The sequence below is a fragment of the Piliocolobus tephrosceles genome, chromosome 9, assembly GCF_002776525.5.
Source record: "Piliocolobus tephrosceles isolate RC106 chromosome 9, ASM277652v3, whole genome shotgun sequence".
Taxonomy (NCBI): Eukaryota; Metazoa; Chordata; class Mammalia; order Primates; family Cercopithecidae; genus Piliocolobus; species Piliocolobus tephrosceles.
Genome location: NC_045442.1, coordinates 103,172,493 through 103,198,625, shown reverse-complemented (window position 1 = coordinate 103,198,625; position 26,133 = coordinate 103,172,493). Strand labels below are relative to the sequence as shown.

General features: G+C 41.3%; 1 protein-coding gene across 4 annotated transcripts in view; it reads right to left on the bottom strand.

The window, feature by feature from the left end:
- MPP7 (membrane palmitoylated protein 7) overlaps positions 1–26,133 on the bottom strand; it is a 254,323-nt gene that overhangs the window by 215,610 nt on the left and 12,580 nt on the right. The window contains exon 2 of one of the 4 annotated variants that reach the window (XM_023194630.3): positions 19,698–19,755. The exons of the other annotated variants lie outside the window; for them this stretch is intronic. The gene's annotated coding sequence lies outside the window, so the exon portion shown is untranslated. The remainder of the gene's footprint in view (positions 1–19,697; positions 19,756–26,133) is intronic. 4 annotated transcript variants of the gene reach the window in all.

Here is a 26,133-nt window from a genome sequence, read left to right as displayed (position 1 = left end):
TGAGGCAGGAGGATGGCCAGGAGTTCAAGGTTAGAGTGAACTATGATTACACCAATGCACTACATACTGGGCAACATAGTAAGACCCTTGCCTTTATTTTAAGTCTCATTTTAGCTAAAAATTGGGGCAAACAGCAGCAACAGGGACAAAGAGGAGCATCAGAGCCAGGAATGACTGGCAACAAAAATAAGGAAAAATGCAAGAAATCTAGTGCCCAGCCCTGAGACCACAGATCTTCAGGATGGGGCACTGGTGGGCCAGAAACGCCACCACGTGAGGAGGCTGCTTTAAATTCAACCGTCCTAGTGTCTGCCTTGGTCACAAAATCAGAGTGGAGATAAGCAACACAGACACCAGCCCTGGCCTCAGGGAGCTTTTTTAATGTTTTAATAAAATATAATCTCAAACGATCAAAAAAAAAAGACAGAAAGTCTGACTGAAGAGCCCAAGCATTAATTTCCACCATCTCTGAACAGCTTGAGCAAACATATGGAAGTGGGAAGCACAGAGCATGTGAAGGAAACTGTTTATTACAGTTGGGATAAAATAAAAGGTAAGTGTTGGAATGAAAGAATGATTTCCAGTGCTGGCCTAAGGATTTTATGGTGGCAGTGGATAGAAAGGACATGTTAAGAATTGTGTCTTGGAAGATTAATTCACCAGAAGCCAAGGAAAAAAGACTTTTAGGAAGAAGGCATAATCCTCATCTCCAAATACTATTGATACTGAGAAATATAAAAATACTAATTAGAAGGCATCCTCTCTACCAGTTTCATTAGTGGAGATTATAGGGTGGACAGACAGGACAAGGGCAGAATCAATTCGAGAGACAGAACAGTACTCGGGATGCACCTCCCATTGAGGAAGTTATGTACAAAAAGAGACAAGAGATAGGTCCCTGAGTTCCCATCAGAGGTACTGCTTTTATTGTTGTTGCTGCTGCTATTTTTAAAAACAGGTAGACCTGAGTCAACAGGTTAAAGATGCAAAAACGAGAAGGGGCAATTGATAAAGAATGTTTAAAAGAACAGAATCATGAGCTCAGCTCATATCAAAATGCCTTTATGCTGGGCATGGTGACTCACGCTTGTAATCCCAACACTTTGGGAGGCCAAGGCAGGTGGACTGCTTGAGCTCAGGAGTTCGAAACCAGCCTGAGGAACTTGGCGAAACCCCATTTCTACAAAAAATACAAAAATTAGCCAGGCAAGGTGGTACATGCCTGTAGCCCCAGCTGCTTGGGAGGCTGAGGTGGGAGGATTGCTTGAATCCAGGAGGTCAAGAATGCAGTGAGCCAAGATTATACCACTGCACTCCAGCTTGGGCAACAGCATAAGATCCTGTCTCCCCACCCCACCCCCAAAACATGCCTTTACATCTTAAAAAAAAAAAAAATTCCACTTAGAATCTCTTTTTCCAACAGTTTCTCTGCATAAAATGTCTATAAATTATTCAACATTGATAATGTGTCTGTTCCATTGTTCAATAACCAAGAAATACGTATCAAAGCTTTTTTAACTTTATCAAGTTAATTAATAAATTTTGGCACAAACTGTGCTTTTTTTTAATGAAATGCAATAAGCAGAGTAAGTGCAGAGGAAAGGGAAAGAATGGGTTTTAGAATTATCTAGACCTGGGTTTAAATTATATTTTTAAGAGCAATAAAACTACATTATCGCTTGAATACTTAGGTAAGCGTAAGTACTTACATGCTAAGGGATTTACAAGACTCTCTCATCTGACCTTCACAAAGGCCTTCTGTTTTATTTTGTTTTGTTTTGTTTTGTTTTGTTCTGTTTTGTTTTGTTTCGGAGACGGGGTCTCACTCTGTCGCTCAGGCTGGAGTACAGTGACACCATCTCGGCTCACTGCAACCTCTGCCTCCCGAATTCAAGCAATTCTCCTGCCTCAGCCTCCCTAGTAGCTGGGATTACAGGAGCTCACCAGCGCGCCCAGCTAATTTTTGTATTTTTAGTAGAGACAGGTTTTCACCATGTTGGTCAGACTGGTCTCAATCTCCTGACCTCAAGTGATCCACCCCCGTCAGCCTCCCGAAGTGCTAGAATTACAGGCGTGAGCAACCACGCATGACCCACAAGGGCCTTTTCAATTTAGAGGTTCAACAATTTACCCAAGTTAATAAAGAAGTAGAGCAGGGACCTGAACTTAAGCCTGACTCTAAAGAGAAATGCATTCACAGTCCTCAAATTGTAATGTCAAGCTCTGCCACCTCCCGTAACTTCTGCGTTTCAGGTCCTCATAACATATAGTTTTGGCATGAAGAATTAGAAAGAAAAAGTTAACATGTGAAGCAGAAGGATCGCTTGAGCTCAGGAGTTGGAGGCTGCAGTGAGCTATGATCGTGCCACTGTACTCCAGCCTGGGTGACAGAATGAGACCCTGACTTTAAAAACAGAAAAAAGAAAAAAAAAAAATGAATACATGGATAACACAATAGAGAGAAGGTCCTCAATAGATGCTGGTTTCTTTATCTCCTTCCTGTTTCATTTTTTTAATCGCTTTCTTAAAACCTTGATCTTTCTACGTTATGGTGCTGTCTCTTCTATGTCCCTCCGACACCATATGTGTATCCCAATCAGCACTCTGTCCCCATGTTATAATTGTTAGCTTGTCTGTTTCTCAATAGTCAGTAAACTCTTCAAGAACCAAAGCCTTTGAGCATCATTAACTTCATGCCTCTAGTTTCCAGTGAATCTGGCACGCAGTAAGTGCTCAATAACTGTTTCTCATTTCAACTAATTCTGGTTAATATTTAATCCAAGTGTGCTACCTGCTTAGGTTGCCTCTGCCTAAAACTTTAGTCACTAGGCCCATCAACATTGTCCCAGATGTCAAAAAGCTAAGGTATGCCATGTGCCATCTGTTTTGCTATATGCGTTAGCTCAGGGGCCTAAAAACTACAGTGAGTTGGCCCACTGTCTGTTCCTATAAATAAAGTTTTATTGAAACACAGCCACGTTCATTCACTTATAAATTGTCTGCGGCTGCTTTTACATTACAATGGCAAAGTGGAATATTTGAAGCAGAGACCACTGGACCTGCAAAGCTTAGTACATTGCTATCTGGCCTTTACAAAAAATATTTTCTAACTTCTGCATTAGTTGGATCCATTCAGTAAGTTAACAAATATTTGAATATTTACTATGAGGCAATTGCGGCCTTTAGATGCTGGGTATAGTGTGGTGAACAAAACAGGCACATCCATGACCTTCACAGAGTTTATAATCTAGCAAGCAAAAAAGACAACACACTCAGGTAGTCAAATAAATAAAGAAGCAATAAATACCACAGGCTGAGCATCTCGAATACAAAAATCTGAAATCCAAAATACTCCAGAATCCAAAATCATCAACATGATGGTCAAAGGTCACTAGAGCATGGTAGATTTTGGATTTTCAGATTAGGGATGCTTGAGCAACTGGTATAATGCAAATATTCAAAAAAAAAAAAAAACATAAAATCCAGAGCACTTCTGGTCCCAAGCATGTCAGATAAGGAATACTCAACCTGTATAAAATGTGATAAACATGGTAAAAGAAAAGTAGATAATACTATTTTGAAAGAATAATGAGCCAGGCACAGTGGCTCCCACCTGTAATTCCAGCACTTTGGGAGGCTGAGGCAGGTGGATCACTTGAGGTCAGGAGTTTGAGACCAGCCTGGGCAATATGGCAAAACTCCACCTCTACCAAAAATACAAAAATTAGCTGGGCATAGTGGTGCATGCCTGTAATCCCAGCTATTCAGGCAGCTAAGGTGGGAGGATAGCTGGGACCTGGGAAGTCAAGGCTGCAGTGATCAGTGAAGTACCACTGTACTCCGGCCTGGGTACAGGGTTTTACAGAGCAAAACCCTGTCTCAAAAAAAAAAAAAAAAATTCAAATTAAATTAAATAAATGAAGAAGAATGAATGTGAGTAGAGAGGAGGCATACTCTATATTGGGTAAAAGGTGAAGTTTCTCTAAGCAGGTGCAGTTAAGCTCAGCCCTGAATCACTGTGGGGCAGGGAACCGCCAAGTGAGAGGCGAGGGCATCCGGCAGAAGGTACAACAACTCAGGCTGGGAAGAAGGAAAGAGCCCAATATGTTCTAAAGAAGGTGCGGCTGGAACAAAATGAGCCGGAGAAATTCTGATAAAACAAAGAAAGAACTGTAGGCAAGGGTTACATCATAGGGTACCTTGTAAGCCACTTTAAATCTGAATTTTAATTTTTACATTTTTAAAAACCATTTTTATTATAAAGACAATTTGGGGGCCAGGCGCCGTGGCTGAGGCCTGTAATCCCAGCATTTTGGGAGGCCGAGGCTGGCAGATCACTTGAGGTAAGGAGTTCGAGACCAGCCTGGTCAACATGGAGAAACCCCATCTCTACTAAAAATACAAAAATTACCCAGATGTGGTGGTGCATGCCTGTAATCACAGCTGCTCAGGAGGCTGAGGCAGAAGAATCGTTTGAACACGAGAGGCAGTGATTGCAGTGAGCCAAGAACGTACCACTGCACTCTAGCCACGATGACAGAGTGAGACTCTATTTCAAAAAAAAAAAGACAATTGTAGAAAATGGGGGACTAATATTATAGACTCATGAAACTACTCTTCCTTCAGGAATACTTATGACAAGCAAATCCACCTGTAATTACATACACCTTTTACTCAAAAGTAAGGACTTTCTTTTCCCATAACTATTTCTACTTCCTTAAACATGTTGATTACTTATGACTGAAGCCATGGATTCGGTGTGATATAAATACTTTACCTTTCTAAAACCCTGCTCATCTGATTGATGTAGAACCTTTGGGAGAGGCAGGTGAGGAACGTGCCCTGCTATCCTAACCGCATTGCTCCAGCAAAGAATAGAAAAGGGAAACAAATTAGCTCATTCAATGCCATAGCCTCAATGCCTAGACACTGATGACAACAGCGAATGCTCAACAAATTGTGGCCGATTTTAACTGAATTCTCTTCTAATCTAGTCCAACCTTGTGTAAGCATAAATTGGGTAGTGATTATGTTCCCAAACTCTTCAACTATTGCCATAAAAAAGCCAATCCAGGCCGGGCACGGTGGCTCACGCCCGTAATCCCAGCACTTTGGGAGGCCTAGGCGGGTGGATCACGAGGTCAGGAGATCGAGACCATCCTGGCTAACATGGTGAAACCCCGTCTCTACTAAAAATATTAAAAAATTAGCCAGGCGTGGTGGCGGGCGCCTGTAGTCCCAGCTACTCGGGAGGCTGAGGCAGGAGAATGGAGGGAACCCAGGAGGCGGAGCTTACAGTGAGCCGAGATCGGGCCGCCACACTCCAGTCTGGTCGACAGAGCGAGATTCTGTGTCAAAAAAAAAAAAAAAGCCAATTCATCGTCATTCTAAAGTAAATCTCCACCAACATTAAATCTTCAATTAGCCAGAGAACATCATCTTCACAGTTTGAATATTTGTTTTTATCTTTTTTTTTTTTTTTTTAAGAGACGAGATCTTGCTCTGTCACCCAGGCTGGAGTGCAGTGGCAGATCAAAGCTCACTGCAGCCTCCAACTCCTGGCCTCAAGTGATCCTCCCAGGTCAGTCTCCCAAGTAGCTGGAACTAGAGGTACGTGCCACCACACTCAGCTAATTTTTTAAAAAAATTTTTTAGAGATGGGGCTTCACAATGTTGTCTAGGCTGGTCTCTAATTCCTGGCCTCAAGCGATCCTCTTGCCTCAGCCTCCCAAGTACAATGTTTGAATATTTTAAACATAAAATTAATAAGTAGTACTTCAAAGTACATAAGATTAGATCATTTTCCTTCCAACTTTGACGAACAGATAGTGCTTAAGATCAGCGTATTCTGCAAAGACAGGATATTAGGACAGAAAAAGACCTGAGTTGGAGTTAGGGAATGTAGAGTCTAGACCTGGTTTTATTGGTTCTCTTAGTAATAGCAACATGGCCGCAGCCAGTCCAAGAATCCCCTAGGCCTCTGGGTGTCCCATTTACGAAGCTTCATCGATGAACCAGATGATTCCCAAGACCCCATTACAGCTTCATATGCAATGACTTGTAGGCTGGTTAAATGCCACGAGACTGAGAAGGCAAGTTAAAAGAGTGGCGAGCTTCAAGGATGAAGAGGTATTTGACACAGTCCTTGAGGAATGAATGGGAAGATTTCCACAAGCATGAAGCTAAGGTCAAGGCAAATCTCAGCAGAGAGAATTGTTGACTATACTTTCATTCAGCAAAACATCACAGTGGTTCTCCTCTAATGCCTAGTATATTAACATGGTTATAATCACAATACACAGCAGCCCAGCAGTTCAGAAGCTTTAAATCATGTTTAACACTATTGTTTTCATTGGAGGGGAGGTAGAAGGAAGTCAGAGCAGGGGCACCCACCTGTAGTCCCAGTTTCTTGGCAGGCAGAGGCAGGAGAATCACTTGAGTGCAGGAGTTCGAGACCAGCCTGGGCAACATAACAAGACTATCTTTAAAAAAAAAAAAAAAAAAAAAAAGTGGCAGGGGAGGAGGGAAGCTGGGGAGGGCATGCAACCTACATCTGGTGCTGGGTGGAGAGAGGCATGTGTGCATACTTCAGTTCTATCTACACGGCCTGTTCAACGTCAATGCCCTCTGTCCTCTTAAACATGCAGTAGGAAATGAAAGTAAAATATTTATTGTTAAAAATGCATGAAAATATGAAAATGTCTTTGGGGAACTTATTAAATCAGAGTTCATCAGAAACCTCTGGCTGTAATCTTGGGCTGCCGTCTTTGAGGAGTCTTGACGCCTGAGAGCTCTTTCTGAAGACCATGGTTCTTGAAATAGCGCATGTTGCCTTTCCTCCAGGGACATTAAATGATGTTGGGGTCTCTCAGTGCGACTGCCCCAGCCATTTGTTTTTCGGACTTTTTAGTACAAGAGGAAGCTAAATAAGCAGCTGGTGGTGTCCACTGACCCAGACCCATAAAAATGACAGGCAGAACTGTTTTACCTTGTCATGACCTGCAACTGCTGTGTTTTAATTTTTTAAAGAATTCTATCAATCGAAATGGTCTGTGTGCATAATTCGAAACAACACAAGAGGTCCCAAATATGGCTTCTAGGCAAAAGGAAGTTAGGCAAAATTTGCAATGTATCTTTCCATCTTTGCAGATGTGCTGCCTACCTTTTTGGAAGGAGCAGAGAAACCAGAGGAATATTTCATTTAAAGTCAGACAACCGTCACACACTCTGAAAAACATTTGTTTTACTTGAGAAGAAAAAATATTAAGTGATGGGGCCACAGGATTTATAACACCATCACAGGATTTCTGGAGTATTAGCCATCACAACACCTACTAATATCACACCAGCTAAAGATTCAGCAAAAGTTTGTTGGTAAGCCAATCAAATACGATATAAGGACACTGTTCTCTTGCTAATCTGGCTTAATACAGGAGCATAATTTGAAATAACTTGTCTAATGTATGATCTGCAGATCCTTCAGGCACTCCTCCCTAAATATTGCTTCTTTCAAGCAAGACTTTCATGAATTGTGAAAGGTAGGGAGCCCCTGTTTGTACTCCCTGGGAAATGTCTGGAGAGTACCTATGTGAAATTCATAGATATACAGACAGATCCAGCCGCCTTAACACGCAGTCTAAGGGCAGTTAAGACTCTTCTGTGAGGCCGAGAGCGGTGGCTCACGCCTGTAATCCCAGCACTTTGGAAGGCTGAGGAGGCGGGTGGATCACGAGGTCAGGAGATCAAGACTATGCTGGCTAACAGGGTGAAACACTGTCTCTACTAAAAATACAAAAAACTAGCCAAGCGTGGTGGCACGTGCCTGTAGTCCCAGCTACTCAGGAGGGTGAGGCAGGAGAATCACTTGAACCTGGGGGCAGAGGTTGCAGTGAGCTGAGATCATGCCACTGCACTCCAGCCTGTGCAACAGAGGGACACTCCGTCTCACAAAAAACAAGCAAAAAAAAAAAAAAAAAGATTCTGGGGCACTTACAAGGATGCATATTTGAATAAATAGCCAGTTTACTACAGCTTCTGAAAAGCTGAAGAAGACAAGGTCAATATTCTCCTCTGAAAATGAGGCCGACTAATGAATGATCAAGACCCAACACTCTAGTCCATATAGTTTGGCCATGAACATCTGAGCCTGAAATATACCTGAGGTAAGACTATTCACACACCTCCAGCCAAACTAAAACACACTTCTAGATTCGTGACTTAGATCAATGTTTCCTCCTGTTACATAAAACCAGGGAAAATTATTTGTAAAATATAGACCAAAATGTGCTATTTACACAGGTGTGTCCAATTTGTGAAAATTCGTCAAGCTCTACACTTAAATGTGCACTTTTTGGCATGCATTTTACTTTTAATAGTTTTACTTACATCTATACACATATTGTGTGTGCATATATAGTTATAGCCATAAGTATATAAAATAATAAATAGAAGTTATTCATTAAGGTATTGATAGACCCTCAAATAATGAAAAGAAGGGCTTTTCATTAGGGCTTTTCATTTAAAGGCTAGAAACATCTTCTAGAAAGTAATTTCATTCCAGTAGCAATTGCTAATGAAAAATCAACAGATATAGTTAATGACTCAGTCAACTAGATTTCACCTTTTCATTAACTGAGTTTTCATAAAGATTTGCTTGGATCTTAATTTTATATACACTCTTACTTTTTAAAAAAAATGTATATAAACTCTTAGTTTAAAAAACAAAAGAAATGGAACAGGAGGGGAAAAGTATATGTGGATACTGATGCCTGGAGACGTTGGAGTCATTTTTTAAATTTAATACACTTATTTATTAAGTCTTACTCACCTGTTACTACTTCCTATGAAGAATAATGATTTTATTATAGACCAAGTAAAACAACCCAATTTGGTTTTTTTTTTTTTTTTTGAGATGGAGTCTCACTCTGTCACCCAGGCTGGAGTGCAGTGGCGTGATCTCGGCTCACTGCAACTTACGCTCCCAGGTTCAAGCAATTCTCCTGCCTCAGCCTCTCCAGTAGCTGGGATTTCAGGCACGCACCACCACGCTGGGCTAATTTTTTGTGTCTTTAGTAGAGACGGGGTTTCACCATGTTGGCCAGGCTGGTCTCGAACTCCTAACCTCAAGTGATCCACCCACCTTGGCTTCCCAAAGTTCTGGGATTACAGGTGTGAGCCACCACGCCCGGCCCCAAAATGTTATTTTAAACCATAAACAGTATTAGCCAGTATTAACAGTTCAAAAGCAATCTGGAATCGTCTAAAAGAGACTGCAAGTCAATGTGCCCTAAATTAACCAGGAAGTCTTTTCCATGTCTTGTGGTACAATTACGAAAGATTTCTATCTAGAAAAAGAACACAACCTAAAAATGATCAAAGGCATTCAGATCAAGGTATTTTGTCAAGATTTCCTAGGTGTCCTCTTTATTGATGCCGTTACAAGATAAGGAGAGACAGACATAAGCAATTGCTCAGCGTAGCCTCTCCTACAGAAGAGTTACCTCCATGAACTGAGAACACTCTACCCACTCTCACATTCCAGTTCACTCACCCACATCTACCTTCATGCTTAAGAGAAGCGTTCAGAGACTATAAAAGTAAGGAATTTAAGTCTTCTGCTACTTTAAGGCAAATTGCATCAAGAGGGCTATCACAAAATGCAAACACGATGAAAGAATTTCCTCTTCTTTGCAAAATGTAGTTATTTTGCATTAACAATGTCAAGTTCTGCATTCACTAGACCTCCCAAATTTTTATTCTTATCCCCGTACAAATAATCAAAGTTGCATATATTTCAGAATGTTGATTAGAAAATACTACAAGCTGGGCATGGTGGTGCACACCTGTAGTCCCAGCTACTCAGGAGGCTGAGTTGAAAGGATCGCTTGAGCCCAGGAGTTTGATTCCAGCCTGGGTAACACAGATACCATCTCTAAAACAAAACAAACAAACAAAGGTTGGGCATGGTGGTTCATGCCTATAATCCCAGCACTTTGGGAGGCCAAGGCAGGCAGATTGCTTGAGTCCAAGGGTTAGAGACCATCATGAAATCCATCTCTGTAAAATAAATTTCTTTTCTTTTTTTTTTTCTTTTTTTTTTTTTGAGACGGAGTCTCACTCTGTCGCCCAGGCTGGAGTACAGTGGTGTAATCTCAGCTCACTACAAGCTCTGCCTCCCAGGTTCATGCCATTCTCCTGCCTCAGCCTCCCAAGTAGCTGGGACTATAGAGCCAGCCACGACGCCCAGCTAATTTTCTGTATTTTTAGTATAGATGGGGTTTCACCGTAGCCAGAATGGTCTCGATCTCCTGACCTCGTCATCTGCCCGCCTCGGCCTCCCAAAGTGCTGGGATTACAGGTGTGAGCCACCATGCCCAGCCAAAATTTGTTTTAAATACATTTATAGTTACCAAGGCTCCCTAAACTCTGCCCATATTCTTCAACAATCAAAAGAATTTCACACAACATTAACATCACAGAAACAAAATAAATAATATAGTTTCATAAAATTTACCAATTTTCTGATAGCCCTCTAATACATTAGAAGTTTCTTTGATTCCCAGAACTAACAAAACAAATGAAAAAGATTTATAGGGCAATCATATCCATCCACCTACTGTTTACACAGTGCCTACACTACACAGACTAAAGTATAGCACAGTTTCAAATCCTGGACTACATAGGAGGCTGCCTGGATGACTTCCTCTCTACTTCCTGCTACAGAAAGGTGGAAAAACCTAAACATCTCTGAAAATAAACTATCTTCATCACCATCCCTTCCTAGTTTTTTTAATATGCCATCAATTTCACAAATAATGAGCAAAAATAAGCTACTCTCATTATATGACTTTCTAGTCATATTTAATTTGCTTTAGTTCAATTTTATCCTTAGATTCCAAGGTCTCAAGATCGAAACTAGACAGTATTCATCTTTGTATCTGCCCAGAGCTTAACACAGTATGTTCACGTACTATAATCAGAATTCAATACATCTTGATGAAATCGACTTAAATGTCCATAGTCCAGATTTAGTAAAAGGCATTGTTGAACTTGAAAATGTTGCCACTAAAGAACAAGAAATTTGGCTGCAGTTATCACCTTTAAGCTGACATCTCCGGTTCTCTGTCCCTAAGCTAGACCCACCATATAACCAAGTGTCACCTTCACTTAATGTGTAGGCATCTCAAACACAACATGTTTGAAAATGAACATGTCTTTCCACTACCTCCCCAAGACCTGCCCTTCTGCCAGCATATCCTCTTCTCCATGAATGGCATGACCGTCTACCTAGATGCCCAAGGCAGAAATCTTGGACATACTGTTGAGTCCTATCTCTCCCTTACCTCTTACATCCAATAATCACTGTGTCCTGTCACCTTCCTATTATTTCTTTTTTTTTTTTTTTTTCTTTGAGACAGAGTCTCACTCTGTCACCCAGGCTGGAGTGCAATGGCACGATCTCCGTTCACTGCAACCTGCAACCTCCGCCTCCTGGGCTCAAGCAATTCTCCTGCCTCAGCCTTCCGAGTACCTGGGATTACAGGCGTGCACCACCACGCCTGGCTAATTTTTATATTTTTAGTAAAGATGGGGCTTCACGGTGTTGGCCAGGCTGGTCTTAAACTCCTGACCTCAAGTGATCCACCTGCCTCGGCCTCCCAAAATGCTGGGATTACAGACTTGAGCCACCACGCCCGATCCCTTCCTAATATTTCTTGAATCAGTCTTCTTCCCTACATCTGCATTACCACCAACATGCCAGTCCAAGCCACTATTCTCAAACACCTGAACAACCCCCCAACCAGTCTTACTACAGATCCATTATTGTATGCCTCCAACTCGCCAGTTACACAGCAATTTTAAAGAGCAATCTTTAAAGTAAAAAATTGTAGATATGTGTGTACTCGTGCAGAAACCTTATCTATCTCATAATTATGATACCTCTTGGAGAACCTAGCACACAGTAGGTCTGCAATAAAGATTAATACTCACTCATCCATGCACTTGATCAAAAAGGCTGTCACAGGCTTTTTTTTTTTTTTTTTTTTTTTGAGATGGAGTCTTGCTCTGTTGCCCAGGCTGGAGTGCAGTGGCATGATCTCAGCTCACTGCAAACTTCACCTCCCAGGTTCAAGCGATTCTCCTGCCTCAGCCTCCCAAGTAGCTGGGATTATAGGCGCCCACCACACCACCCAGCTAATTTTTGTATTTTTAGTACAGATGGGGTTTCACCATATTGGCCAGGCTGGTCTTGAACTCCTGACCTCAGGTGATCCACCCACCACAGTCTCCCAGAGTGCTGGGATTACAGGCGTGAGCCACCACACCCGGCCTTGTCACATGCTTTTTACAACAAGCATAAACATTACCAAGTAGCAAGATGTTATGAAGACATTAATAAATATTTAGCATTGGTTAGGCTACCAAAGTAATCTAAAATAGTCCGGCCCAGATGGGATTTACAGCTGAGATGAGAAATAGCTTCTATATACAAGGTAGCAAACAAACAACATGACATTACATAAAGACAAACAGAACACTATATCACTGTAAGAGTCTTTGAGTTGGATTACTAAAGGATGAATAGAATGTAAACAAAACGGAAGACACTACAGATGAAAAACTATGGAGGCATCCACTCACGGGTGCGTTTGTTTCCCGTGAAGGAGCGCAAGTCACGCACGCATAGGTTTGATATGAAGGGAGAGGAATCAAAGGACAAAGTCACTGATCTGATCACAGAACAGGTTTATGTTTGGAAAAGTTTAAAGCTGAATATTTTGAGAGAAGCACAATTTGAAGAACAGTGGGATCTGGGTAAAGAGATTAAGACTTGATAGGATTAGGAAGAATAGCCCTATCGTTTGACTGTGCCAGCTACAGGACTTGACACACACTCTCTGATTTAAAAATCCTACTACAACGCCAGGTGTGGCGGCTCTTGCCTATAATCCCAGCACTTTGGGAGGCCAAAGCAGGAAGATCACTTGAGCCCAGGAGTTTGAAACCAGTGTGGACAACATAGTAAGATGTTGCCTTTACAAAAAAAAAAAAAAATTTCATTAGCCTGGTTTGGTGACACCCGTCTGGGCTCCCAGCTACTTAGGAGGCTGAGGATAGCTTGAGCCTGGGAGGTCAAGGCTGCAGTAAGCCATGACAGTGTCACTGTACTTCTACCTGGGAGAGACAGCAAGATCCTGTCTCCAAATAAATAAATCCTACTACAACCCTATCATCTAAATACTATTACTACTGTCTTAGTTTATTTATGAGGGAACTGCGTCCAATCTTTTTGCTTTCCTGGGCCACACTGGAAGAACTGTCTTCAGCCACACATAAAGTACACTAACACTAATGATAGCTGATGAGCAAAAAATAATAATAATAATAAATTTAAATAAATATTTAAAAAAATAAAAATTACAAAAATATTTTAAGAAAGTTTAGGAATTTGTGTTGGGCCGCATTCAAAGCCGTCCTGGGCTGCATACGGCCCATGGGCCACAGGTTGGATAGGCTTGATTTACAACATATTTAAGGTCATACAGTTGGCAGAACTGGGGTTTGAATATAGCAACCTCAGAGCCTTTACAGGTCCACAAAGCAGTCCTCTGCAAAAATGATGTTATGCAAGGAATGCTTTAAAACCTAATAACAGGGTGTGGGGTAAACTGAAGGCTGCATATACACTCAGCAAAGCAGCAGCTGTAGTAATCTAGGTCAGAAGTGAGCATAATTAGACTAGAATGATAGTGATGAGATTAGAATACAAGAGATTAGTGCGCAAGAGAATGTTCAAGGGGGAAAAGAGCAGGCCTGAAAGTGAAAAATTAAGAGGTGTTGGGATTCCAAGGTAAGTCCACAGTTCCGAATCTTAGATACAAAAAGAATAATGGTACCCTAAACAGAAAAGGAGTCCATGAAAAAGTGGACCTATTTTTCCATTTTTGGTCTTTTGAGTGAGATGAACAGCTATCCACGCGAAATTGTCCAACAGGCTGCTGGGGCAATGAGACCAAAGCTTGGTTAGAAGAACACGGCCAGATTAATATTATAAATACCAATTTTATATCCATGCATATTTCTTAAACCAAAGAGAATATTGTCTTAATATAGAAAACTAACACTGTTACCAAAAAAAGAAAAATAAAACTTTTAATAGCATAACACTTTCCCACACAATAACAAGTTCCCAAAGTGGCCCTAGCAACAGCACATCTATGTATGTTAGTACAAGTCAAAAACTCCCTGCCACCTACTCAAGTCCTTTGCAAACGATTCCACACCCACTGCATTATCTTCGCAGCCTCTTTTTGGAACACAAAATATTGAGACAGCCTGCTAAAATGCATATGGAAGTTTCCACCAAACATGAGACTTTCAACTTACTGGGGCTATCCATTTTTAAATTTCTAATCAATTTAAGGCATACAAACAAAGATTTTTAGGAAATGTTAGAGGTACTGATGGATTTACATGAGCCACCAGGTACTTAAAGACACCTGCAGACACCACAAAAAACTAAAATGTCATCGGGTCTGTATATCATCATGGGTAGATATTGTCAAAATAGATAGATTTTTAAAAGCAAGTAACAGAATGAAACACACAGTATATCATTTATGTTAATGAACATGTAACACCGTATAGGTCCTTAAGGAAATATCCATATATAGTAAATTTAGAAAATGATAAAAGGATATATATAAATTCATATTAACTACTTCTGGGAAGAGAGGGAAATAAAACTGGAGAGGGGAAGAAAGTATATTTCAAACGTTATCCATAACATTTCATTTATTTCATTTTTTTTTAAATCTGAAAAAAAAAAAAAAAAAACACCAAAATGTTAACATCTGTTAATGGAGGTAAAGGTCATTTATTGTGTTCTCTTTGCCATTCATTATTTCTGAAATGTTACCCAAATTAAAAAAAGAAGGAAAGAAAAGGATCCATATCTCTTGCCTAATGAAAATGTCACATGAAACATATCTGACATATTCTGCCTGAATAACTCCAGGGTGAATAGGGTGAAGCAAGCAGTCAATTTCTATTTTGGACTCAACGTATTTCTTGAAATAGAAATGGCATAATTAGCAGATCTAAATACTGGTTTGATTTCCCAGAGTGAATCTACAGGGTGGGCCTGAGCTACGGGCAAGTTCTCCAGTGGCAGCAACTAGGCAAGGGCACTAAGCCTCAGTATCTCCTGAGGAAGCTAAGAGGAAGATTCAGAAGGAAGAAGCTACTGAAAGTTCTCCCAAATAAATCCAATGTCATCCTTCCCAACCCTAATTCTCCCTGTTCCCTTTCCAAGTCCTTCCTCAAGTCACCAATAGAGACGTTCTGCAAGTTAGTGGATCTTTTTCTTTCTAAGAGGTGAATCTCTAGTTGGTCTTTTGGGTTTGTCATTGGCTCACTATGGAAATACACAGCGTGCTCTTTAAGAACTCCAGCCAGGCGCAGTGGCTTACGCCTGTAATCCCATCACTTTGGGAGGCCGAGGCAGGTGGATCACCTGAGGTCAGGATGGCGAAACCCCATCTCTACTAAAATACAAAAATTAGCTGGGCATGCCGGGCACTGTAGTTCACACCTGAATCCCAGCACTTCGGGAGGCCGAGACGGACAGATTACGAGGTCAGGAGATCGAGACCATCCTGGCTAACACGGTGAAACCCCGTCTCTACTAAAAAAAAAAAATACAAAAAAAAAACAAATTAGCCAGGCGTGGTGGTGGGCGCCTGTAGTTCCAGCTACTTGGGAGGCTGAGGCAGGAGAATGGCATGAACCCGGAAGGCGGAGCTTGCAGTGAGCCGAGATCGCGCCACTGCACTCCAGCCTGGGCGACAGAGTGAGACTTCTTCTCAAAAAAAAAAAAAAATCAGCTGGGCATGGTGGCACATGCCTATAATCCCAGCAACTCAGGAGGCTGAGGCAGTAGAATTACTTGAACCCGGGAGGCAGAGGTTGCAGTGAGCCGAGATTGTGCCACTGCACTCCAGCCTGGGTGACAGAGCAAGACTCTGTCTCAAAAAAAAAAAAAAGAACTTCATGCATTCTCTCAATATCACTTATTCCGCACAGGCATCAGGGATATAAGTTTAAGGACAAAACCCCTACCCTCGAAGACATGTCTATTAATTTTTCTTCCACTCAATTTCTTAGTCTTAAAATGTTCCCACCATCAAACCCAAGAAAAATCAAGTCTAAACTGTAGCTAAATGATCCCTTAGAATTATCATGACTGTCATGAGCCGAGGTAAGAACTTGATGTGTGAGACGAGGCTATCTGAACAGGACAACCACTTAGGAAAGTCTGTTCCTCAGTAATGCGCCCAAGCCACCACTGGTAAACCAGGACAATGAGCCATTACAGAGAACAAGGAGGAATGCATGCTCACTCATATTTGACTATACTTCTTACCAGCCAGCAACTGCCAAGGCTGCTATACCTAAGTGGACAAAAATAAAGGGAACATTACTGTGTACCTGCTCTAGATTTGTTTTAGGAACAATACAACATAAAGAAATTATATAGTCGTTCCTCTGTATATGGGGGAGAATAGTTCTAGGACCTCCCCCGATACCAAAATCGACTGATGCTCAAGTCCCTGATATACTGATGCTCAAGTGTTTGCAAATAACCTGTGCATATCCTCCTGCACACTTTAAATCATCTCTACATTACTTACAATACCTAATATAACGTAAATGCTATGTAAATCGTTGTTATATTGTTTAGGGAATCACGACAGGATAAAAGTCTGGACATGCTCTATACAGAAACAACCATTCATTTTTTTCATAATATTTTTGATCTGCAGTTTGTTGAATTCTGATGCAGAACCCACACATACAGGGGGCAGATGATATAGTGATATCATACACAGTCCAAATTTCAGGAACAGAATTCCTTTTAACAGGGCTTAGGAATAAAAAAAAAAAAAAATTGGTGTAATTTCTAGTACTCGACTCCAGATTAATAAATAGCAACAGAATAATAAAGTTTCCCAGAATCCAGACTCCTAAAGGCAGGCTAGGGCGCAGCCTAGAGGAGGTGCAACAGCCAAGACCCTGATCATCTCAGACCCTGGGAAAGCACAGACCCGACAAAGGTCACATATGACATCCACATAACAGGGTCAAAACCGTCCCACGAGAGATAAATGGGCAAGTGCCTGGCAAAGCAATACAGGGTGCCAATTTAGACAAAAAGAGAAAGAAAACTGCATGCCTTGAATACATTCCTGTGTCTGACTAGAGTGGAGGGTATGTAAAAGAAAAACAACAGTAATGGAAACTACCATATACAGGCCTCAATACAATAGGCTTTGAAAGGCAAACTGAGTAATTTAGGCTCAGTGTGGTAGAGTAGATCCAAAGAATAAACGGTCATTTATTTTTCTTTCTTTTTTGAGACAGGGTCTCATTCTGTCACCGCGGCTGGAATGCAGTGGCACAATCTCTGTTCACTGCAACCTCCGCTTCCCAGGTTCAAGCAATTCTCCTGTCTCAGCCCCCCAAGTAGCTGGGATTACAGGCACACACCACTACATCTGGCTAATTTTTGTATTTTTAGTAGAGACAGGGTTTTGCCACATTGGCCAGGCTGGTCTCAAACTCCTGATCTCAAGTGATCCGCCCACCTCAGCCTCCCAAAGTGCTGGGATTACAGGCATGAACCACTGTGCCTGGCCTAACGGTCATTTCTAAAAAGGAAGATGACTTCTGTACCCACACACACAATGACGAGGTAATTAATATCTGCTCAAAGAAGGTAGCAGCAGTAACTCACAGAGAGGAATGATAACACAAGATGCTATGAGTAGGAAGAGATGATAATACCAGGTTATTGACCAGACAGCAGAGATGGAAAAAAATAAGTAAATAGCTTTTTTAGGGTATTCACCAACAATACTGTTAATCAATAATGAATAGCAACTAGCATTTACTGACCTTTGGTATGTGCCAGGCACTGCACTAAATACTTCTGTGCTATCGGATTTAATTCTCACTACCAACTTTTGTAGTAGGTACTCTAATTAGCCTGTTTCAGTTAAGAAAACGAAGGTTTGGAGAGAATAAATAACTTGTCTAAATTCATAAAACCAGCAATAAGCAGGGCTGGAATTTGGAAGCCAACATGTTAATTTTACAGACCATATTCTTAACCATCAGGACATATGGCCCTAACATTTTCAGTTGCATGCCAAGGGTAATGTACACCAATTAAGCAAGGAAGAGAGCTGTGGAAACCAGCGTTCCAGGACACTGGAAGGCTACAAGTAGAGTCATTGTTAAGAAGATAACTCACCCTTCTTTCTCTTCACAATGAGGCTTTTGGCCTTGAAGAAGCTAAATTTCGTTCAAAGCCTAGGAGAACCTGCTGTTAATGAACATTCCTGTAACAGGACGTGCACAGGTGGTTCCTGTTAGTTCCATTGGCACGGTGATGTAATCTGACATTATCACAGGCAGCTGTGTGCCTCATAGGCCACCAAGGGGCCAGAGAAAAGTACATCTCAGTATATTGTCTCTTTTCCAGCGAATGTGGCTGCCCGCTTCCAGGGTGGCTCAGCACCCTTGGCTAATAAAATAGGAACCTGAGCCTCAACTACAGTGGATGTGGGAATGTTCTCTTCCTACCAATTTGTGTACCACTTAAAAATGCTTACAGTTGGCTTTAGAGGAAGAGCGGTTAAAATCAAATGTACTCACTCTGAGACATTCAAATATCCAGGATATAAGCCACTGAGCAACTGCAAATTTGCTACAGCAAATTAGGGCTCAGGTGGATTCACTGAACTGGAGCTCATTAAAGCCACAGGCAGTTTAGAAGCCACTCAGACAGAAATGATAGCTGAAACCAAGACAATGGGTAAATGCACAATTGGGGTGGTGGGGGTGAGTAAGTGGGTCAAGGACTGAAGTCACTCCCACAATTAAAGGACAGGAGCATAAAGAAAACCAGTGGCAGAAACCAAGAAGAAACCAGAAATGGAAGAACTAAGCTCCCCATCTCCAGTCATCAAATCTTCTCCCGTACACTGTTCAGATCTGTGTTAAATCCAGCCCTGCCCCACAACCCGTTACTCCTCAGTTCGACCCCGCGCTATTGCCTGCCTGTTCTGGGTCAGAGAACTCCTCCACTACAGCAACATAGTGAATTAACTGAACTCCATACATGATCATGACATGACTGGAAAGTTCTATAGCCTGTGTCTCAACCTGACGGTGTGTGGACAGGGGTAGGCATTAAAAAAAAGATACCTTTTTCTGGTGTGTCAATTGCACACAGTGGAAAGTGACTTTTAATCTTGTACATGAAACATAAAATTTCATAACAATTTCATGCCTGCAGTGGGCTACTTTTCAATATGCCGCAGCCTTCTCCTGGGAAGAGGTGCACGTTGGTGGAGTAACTTAAGGCACTGGCCAAAATAGGTGAGACTTGTGCTTATCCAAATTATGTGAAGGAGCCAAAGAAAGAAAGAAGATGCACAAAGGGGAGGAAATTTCCAATATGAATTCAAATACCACAGTTCTCACGCATTCGTCTCTGATGTATAGGAGAATGGGTAACCTGGGTTTGAATCCTGGCTCTACCAGTTCCTAGTTATATGACCCCAAAGGCAAATTACCTAACTTCTCCCTGACTCCATTCTTCTATTTGTAAATGGAAATGGAATACTCACAGGGCTGAATTAAGCATGGACATCTAGGGAGGGTTTCCATAGCACAGCACCTGGCATACTGTAAAGAACCAAGAAATGACAGCTCTTATCTGTAAACACCAAGTTTGTACCACTCTATTAAAGCATTCCAAAGCTTTTTTTTTTTTTTTTTTTTTTTTTTTTTTTTTTTGAGACAGAGTCACTCTTCCACCCAGGTTGGAGTGCAGTGGTGCAATCTCAGCTCACTGCAGCCTCTGCCTCCTGGGTTCAAGCAATTCTCCTGCCTCAGCCTCCCAAGTAGCTGGGATTACAGGCGCCCACCACCACACCCAGCTAATTTTTATATTTTTAGTAGAAACGAGGTTTCCCCATGTTGACCAGGCTAGTCTGGAACTCCTGACCTCAAGTGATTCACCCACCTCGGCCTCCCAAAGTGCTGGGATTACAAGCGTGAGCTACCACACCCAGCCCCCCAAGCTTTTTTCAGTCCAACATTGTTATTAGACAGGAAAATGTCTATTTTGATAAGCAGCCTTGCCATATCTTTCACAGCCTGTCCCAAACGATACTTTTAGCTCTATATGCAAAAATAAGAGTAAATTTAAATACCCAGTTTCTGACCCATCTGGAAATTGGAAGCACCCAGGATAACAGAAGCCAAGTCAAAATCACTTTAGTTAACATTTATTAAGTGTAAGACACTGAACTGAAAACAACAGAACTGATCTTGGTGGTGAGATTAATAGTCGGTATGAACACCAATGATTAAGTAAAGTACTTTACTGAGGATACTGCTCTGAAATGCACATGAGAGGAAGCACACAGGAAAAAACCAGTGTCACCAAGATCCCTGCTGATCAAGGACAGCTGTTAACTGGTTCCCAGGAGGGGTACACAAATGTACACAGACATTTATATAATCTTTTGTTGTCTAGGCACCAAGTCTTGTGTATTCAGCAATCACTCAAATCACGAGAAGGAATTCAGGGAGGGAGGAGCAGCTTAAAAACAGGTCTGGCCTGAAGCAGGAAGACCTGTTTCAAGTCACAGGCAGCATTAGCAGGAAGAAGCCAATGAAAAGTCTGCAGCTGAAGACTGAAGAAAGTTGCCTTCCCCTCCTTTCTGCTCTCACCCTAATTCCAGTAGGACCTCTTCAGTCTCATCTGACTGCCCTCTCTACATGATAGGTTTCACTGATTGCTTCTATTTTTTCCAAAGAAAACTTCATCTTATTGTCTATCAGTCATTTCTCAAAATTACGAATTTTAAAGAGGGGGGAATATTGGAGTAAATAGAACTTTTGTTTGTCATTCCACCCACGGAATGATTACAACAAATCAATGTAATTAGAAGAGGTCAACTTTTCATTTACTCTATTATACTACAAGAACCTTGAAGGCAAGGATGCTTTACACATTTTTGAATCTGATCTCAGAATACAATATAAGATACATAAAAGGATAATGACACGCAATGAATACATCATTCTAAAGACAAGAACAAGTGTTTTAATTTTTTTGAATTCCCATTTAACAGCTCCAAGATGTTTCAGCCATTATCTTTTTATTTCAAGTGAATTAAGCTACTTTCAGAATATAACAAAAGGACTTTTCTATTAATAGTTTCCTTTAGATTTGCTTCTAAAAACCAGGCAATTTAGCTTGGTGTTTCCAACAAAAATGCTGTAAAGACCAATTTAATTTACACATCCTGAACGGTCCTGTTCTATAATTTAAGGGACTAGCTCACAATATTGAAAACTGATGTTAAAAACGAAAACAAAAAAGAATCAGGGATTTAACCTACCTACCTTTTCTTTTTTTGAGATGGAGTTTCACTCTTGTTGCCCAGGCTGGAGTGCAATGGCGCAATCTTGGCTCACTGCAACCTCCACCTCCTGGGTTCAAGTGATTCTCCTGCCTCAGCCACCTGAGTAACTGGGATTACAGGCAACACACCATCACACCAGGCTAATTTGGTACTTTTAGTAGAGACAGGGTTTCTCCGTGTTGGTCAGGCTGGTCTCAAACTCCCGACCTCAGGTGATCCGCCCACCTCGGCCTCCCAAAGTGCTAGGATTACAGGCATGAGCCACTGTGCCCAGCCAACCTACCTTTTCTGTACTAACTAGATCTCAAAGAGTTGATGAGGGAAAGTTTCTCTTCATAAAAATATTCTAATAACTAAAACAGGAAAACAATAAAAATATCACCATTTTGCAAACCCTGATAAAATAACGGATCTAGGCAATGGTTATCAATGGTCATGAATACTACAAAAAGCGAGACAACCAACATTACCTGACTGGGGTGAGAAGTACAGGCCACCACCTACGAAGCAGTTTTGCCAAAAAATAGAAACTGAATCAAATCAAGATCTGATTACTATTTGCAGGAATTAAAACAACAAAAGAGCACTTTATACTATTCATTAAATAAAAAGCATTACAACAGGTGGTAGCCTGTTTTGTATTTTTTTAATTATGATAACCAAACAAGTACATCTTGATAAATGAACATAATATTTCTTCATGTTCTCTTTGTGATTATCTTCATCTTAAAAGATGAGGAAAGTTCATCAAGTGTAAGCATGTTTATGGATGTATTTATTTATTGTGATAAGACAAAATATACAACTTTGTACAAGTCAGGAGTTGCCTATCTCAAAAATATTTTCTTTCACCAAGCAAGGTGGCTCATGCCTGTAATCCCAGCACTTTGGAAGGCCAAGATGGGCGGATCACAAGGTCAGGAAATTGAGACCATCCTGGCTAACACAGTGAAACTTCATCTCTACTAAAAATACCCAAAAAATTAGCTGGGCCTGGTGGCGGGCGCCTGTGGTCCCAGCTACTCAGGAGGCTGAGGCAGGAGAATGGCGTGAACCCGGGAGGCGGAGCTTGCAGTGAGCCGAGATCACACCACTGCCCTCCAGCCTGGGTGACAGAGTGAGACTCTCATCTCAAAAAAAAAAAATTATTTCCTAGCGTTACTAAACTTCCTTCCACTTGGAAAACTACAGCACAGCTGAGCCAAGAAGTAACTGGTCCCTGCTTTTAAAACAACAGCTTGAGGAGTAATGAGCAAAAAAGAAGCTGGATGCCATTGAGTGACCTCAGAGGAGACAGATCACTGTGAGGAGCCCACTTTCACCTGAACTGGCACCAGCTGTTCTCAAAGTGCTCCAAGACACACTGGGGTCCTCAGGCACCTTTCAGGACGTCCATGACATCAAAACTATCATTATAATAATGCAAACAGGTCATTCACAACTTTCATAGGCTGACACGAAGCACTGATGATCAAAGCCAGGGTGTGTAAATTTTTTTTTTTTTACACACCTTAAACACATTTTTGCTGGCCCCTTAGCACGAATCAAGGCAGTGGCACCACCAGTATAGGTCCTCATAACCACTGTGAACTCACAGTGGAAAAAAAAGGATGGTTTCCTATAAAAATATCCTTGATGAAACAGTGAACATTAGCAACTGCATGACATCTCAACCTCTGAGTATGTGCCTTTTCCACCTTTTAAATATTCTTTGTGCTGAATTAGGAAAGTTCACACGAAGGAGCTATGCAGCATACTGAAGTATGGAGGTTGTCTCAAGGAAAAGAATTTATGCCAACTGTTTGATCAGCAAGCTGAACTAGCAGCTTTTGTTTATAGAATATCATTTTTACACGAAATAAAAACTGAAAGTATTAGAATTGAAAGTTGGGTATCTAGCAGACACTTTCTCAAATGCAATTTATATATCCATCAGAAAAAAAATACATTTGTTGAAATCAGCAGTCATCTCTTGAAAAGTCTTCTTCCCCTCCAGCTTTATTGAGATATAATTGGTATACAAAAACCTGCATATAATCAATGTATAGAATTTGGTGAGTTTGGACAAATGTATACACTCCTGTATTTGGTATTATAAAATGTGCTAACATTGAATTCCATGAGCCAATAGTTTCCAAATCATATATTAGTAAGAAAGATCCAAAATGAAAGAAAGACCAATGGATTTAAATACAACAAAGTGAGAAATGTTTACTGATATGACTTCAGATTCCACACTGCAAATAAACTTTAATGTATGTAACATTTACCATCTCCACAATCCAGGTGATAAACGCGTCCATCACCTCCAAAGTGTCCTTGTGTTTTATTTTTATTTTGTGTGTGTTAAAAACACTTAACATGAGATCTACCCTCTACAAATTTTTAAGTACACAATACCGTCTTATTTTTTATTTTTTTATTATACTTTAAGTTCTAGGGTACATGTGCATAACGTGCAGGTTTGTTACATATGTATACATGTGCCATGTTGGTGTGCTGCACCCATCAACTCGTCAGCACCCATCAATTCATCATTTATATCAGGTATAACTCCCCAGTGCAATCCCTCCCCCCTCCCCCCTCCCCATGATAGGCCCCATTGTGTGATGTTCCCCTTCCCGAGTCCAAGTGAGCTCATTGTTCAGTTCCCACCTATGAGTGAGAACATGCGGTGTTTGGTTTTCTCTTCTTGTGATAGTTTGCTAAGAATGATGGTTTCCAGCTGCATCCATGTCCCTACAAAGGACGCAAACTCATCCTTTTTTATGGCTGCATAGTATTCCATGGTGTATATGTGCCACATTTTCTTAATCCAGTCTGTCACTGATGGACATTTGGGTTGATTCCAAGTCTTTGCTATTGTGAATAGTGCCGCAATAAACATACGTGTGCATGTGTCTTTGTAGTAGCATAATTTACCGTCTTATTAACTGTCTGCATATTGGGACAGCTGTCACACTCTTGGTGGCAGATACAATTTTTCTAAGTATGTAATTTTTGTTTGAAGGCTTGACTTTTATCATTGGCAACAAATACATCAGTTATTATTTTTTTTAATCCAACTGGGGTTGGATTTTCTTCACATATTCCAACCAAACAACAAATCACAACAGATTGAATGCAGAAGCAGTTATGAGAATCCAGCTGCTTCTACGAAATCAGACATTATAGAGAACTGCAAAAATGTAAAACACCACTCTTCCCCTAAACTCTCTTTGTAAAGGTATTTTTCATACAGAAGTGTTATTTGTGTTCACATACAAAAAGGATATTATGTTTTGATTTTTGGTTTTTATGAGACAGGGTTTCACTCTGTCACTCAAGCTGGAGTGCAGTGGTGTTATCACAGTCTTTGAGGTCCTTAATAATTGTTAAGAGCATGAAGCGGTACTGAAACAAGTCTGAAAACTGCAGCTCCAAGAATATGGAGCTGAGGTCAAGGCTGTGCTTGTTCAAGTGAGCTTTCAGGAATTACCTTATTCTTTGAATTCCTGTTTGAACAAACACTAAAAGTTGGAAGCTCAGTAGAGCCCAATGTCAGGCCTAGTGCACCAAGAACCACCAGCCACAGCCATCCTGAGAAAGGGCCTTATGAGTAGAATATTTTGTATTAGGCTCGGGGGTGAGGTTACAAGACCTCAGGTTGTGGAAGTCAGCAGCACTTTTTCCTTCTTAGCTCAGCACATACCTCATTCTTGAGATTTTGCTCTCAAAAATAGCTAACCAGGCCAGGCATGGTGGCTCACACCTGTAATCCCAGCACTTTGGGAGGCCGAGGTGGGCGGATCATTTGAGGTCAAGAGTTCAAGACCAGCCTGGCCAACATGGTGAAACTTCATCTCTACTAAAAATACAAAAAAATTAGCCAAGTGTGGTGACACGCACTTGTAGTCCCAGCTACTCAGGTGGCTGAGGCAGGAGAATTGCTCGAACCCAGGAGGCGGAGGTTGCAGTGAGCCAAGACCATGCCACTGTACTCCAGCCTGGGCAACAGAGCCAGACTCCATCTCAAAAAAAATAGCTAACCATATCAGTTCAGACTAGCAGACTGGTAGATTAAGGAAGCTGAGGTGAACTGTTTCCCGTGCCCTTCCTCCTCTGGTTAACTCAAGAAATATCAAAAACAGCCATCCCAACCAACAGAAATCTCTGCCTTTTTAACAGACTGGTAAACTCTTCAGTACCAGACTTACCACAAGTCACTTAAACCTTAAGAACTGGGGCCAGAAGTGCAGTCTCAGCTCTCAAACATTTTTTTCTGTGCTTAAGAGATATGTAGCCAAGAGCTCACAAATACAGTGTCTATGGTGAGTGAGCCACTATGGAGACTTTGCCCTTGGATCTGAGTGAAACGGCAAGGTTCTGAGCAATATGACAGCATCCACCTGAACCCACCCTGGGCTTTGGGTGGAGAAATGGAGAAAAGGTTTTAGGGGCAGGGGCAAGAGCAGGGAAGTCACTACAGTAAGCCACACGACAAATAATGATTTGCTTCCTCCCACAAAGGCCAAAACATTGATTTCCTCCCCCCACCTTCGAGACAGAGCCTCACGCTGTCACCCAGGCTGGAGTGTATATCACGCTGTCACCCAGGCTGGAGTGTATCTCACGCTGTCACCCAGGC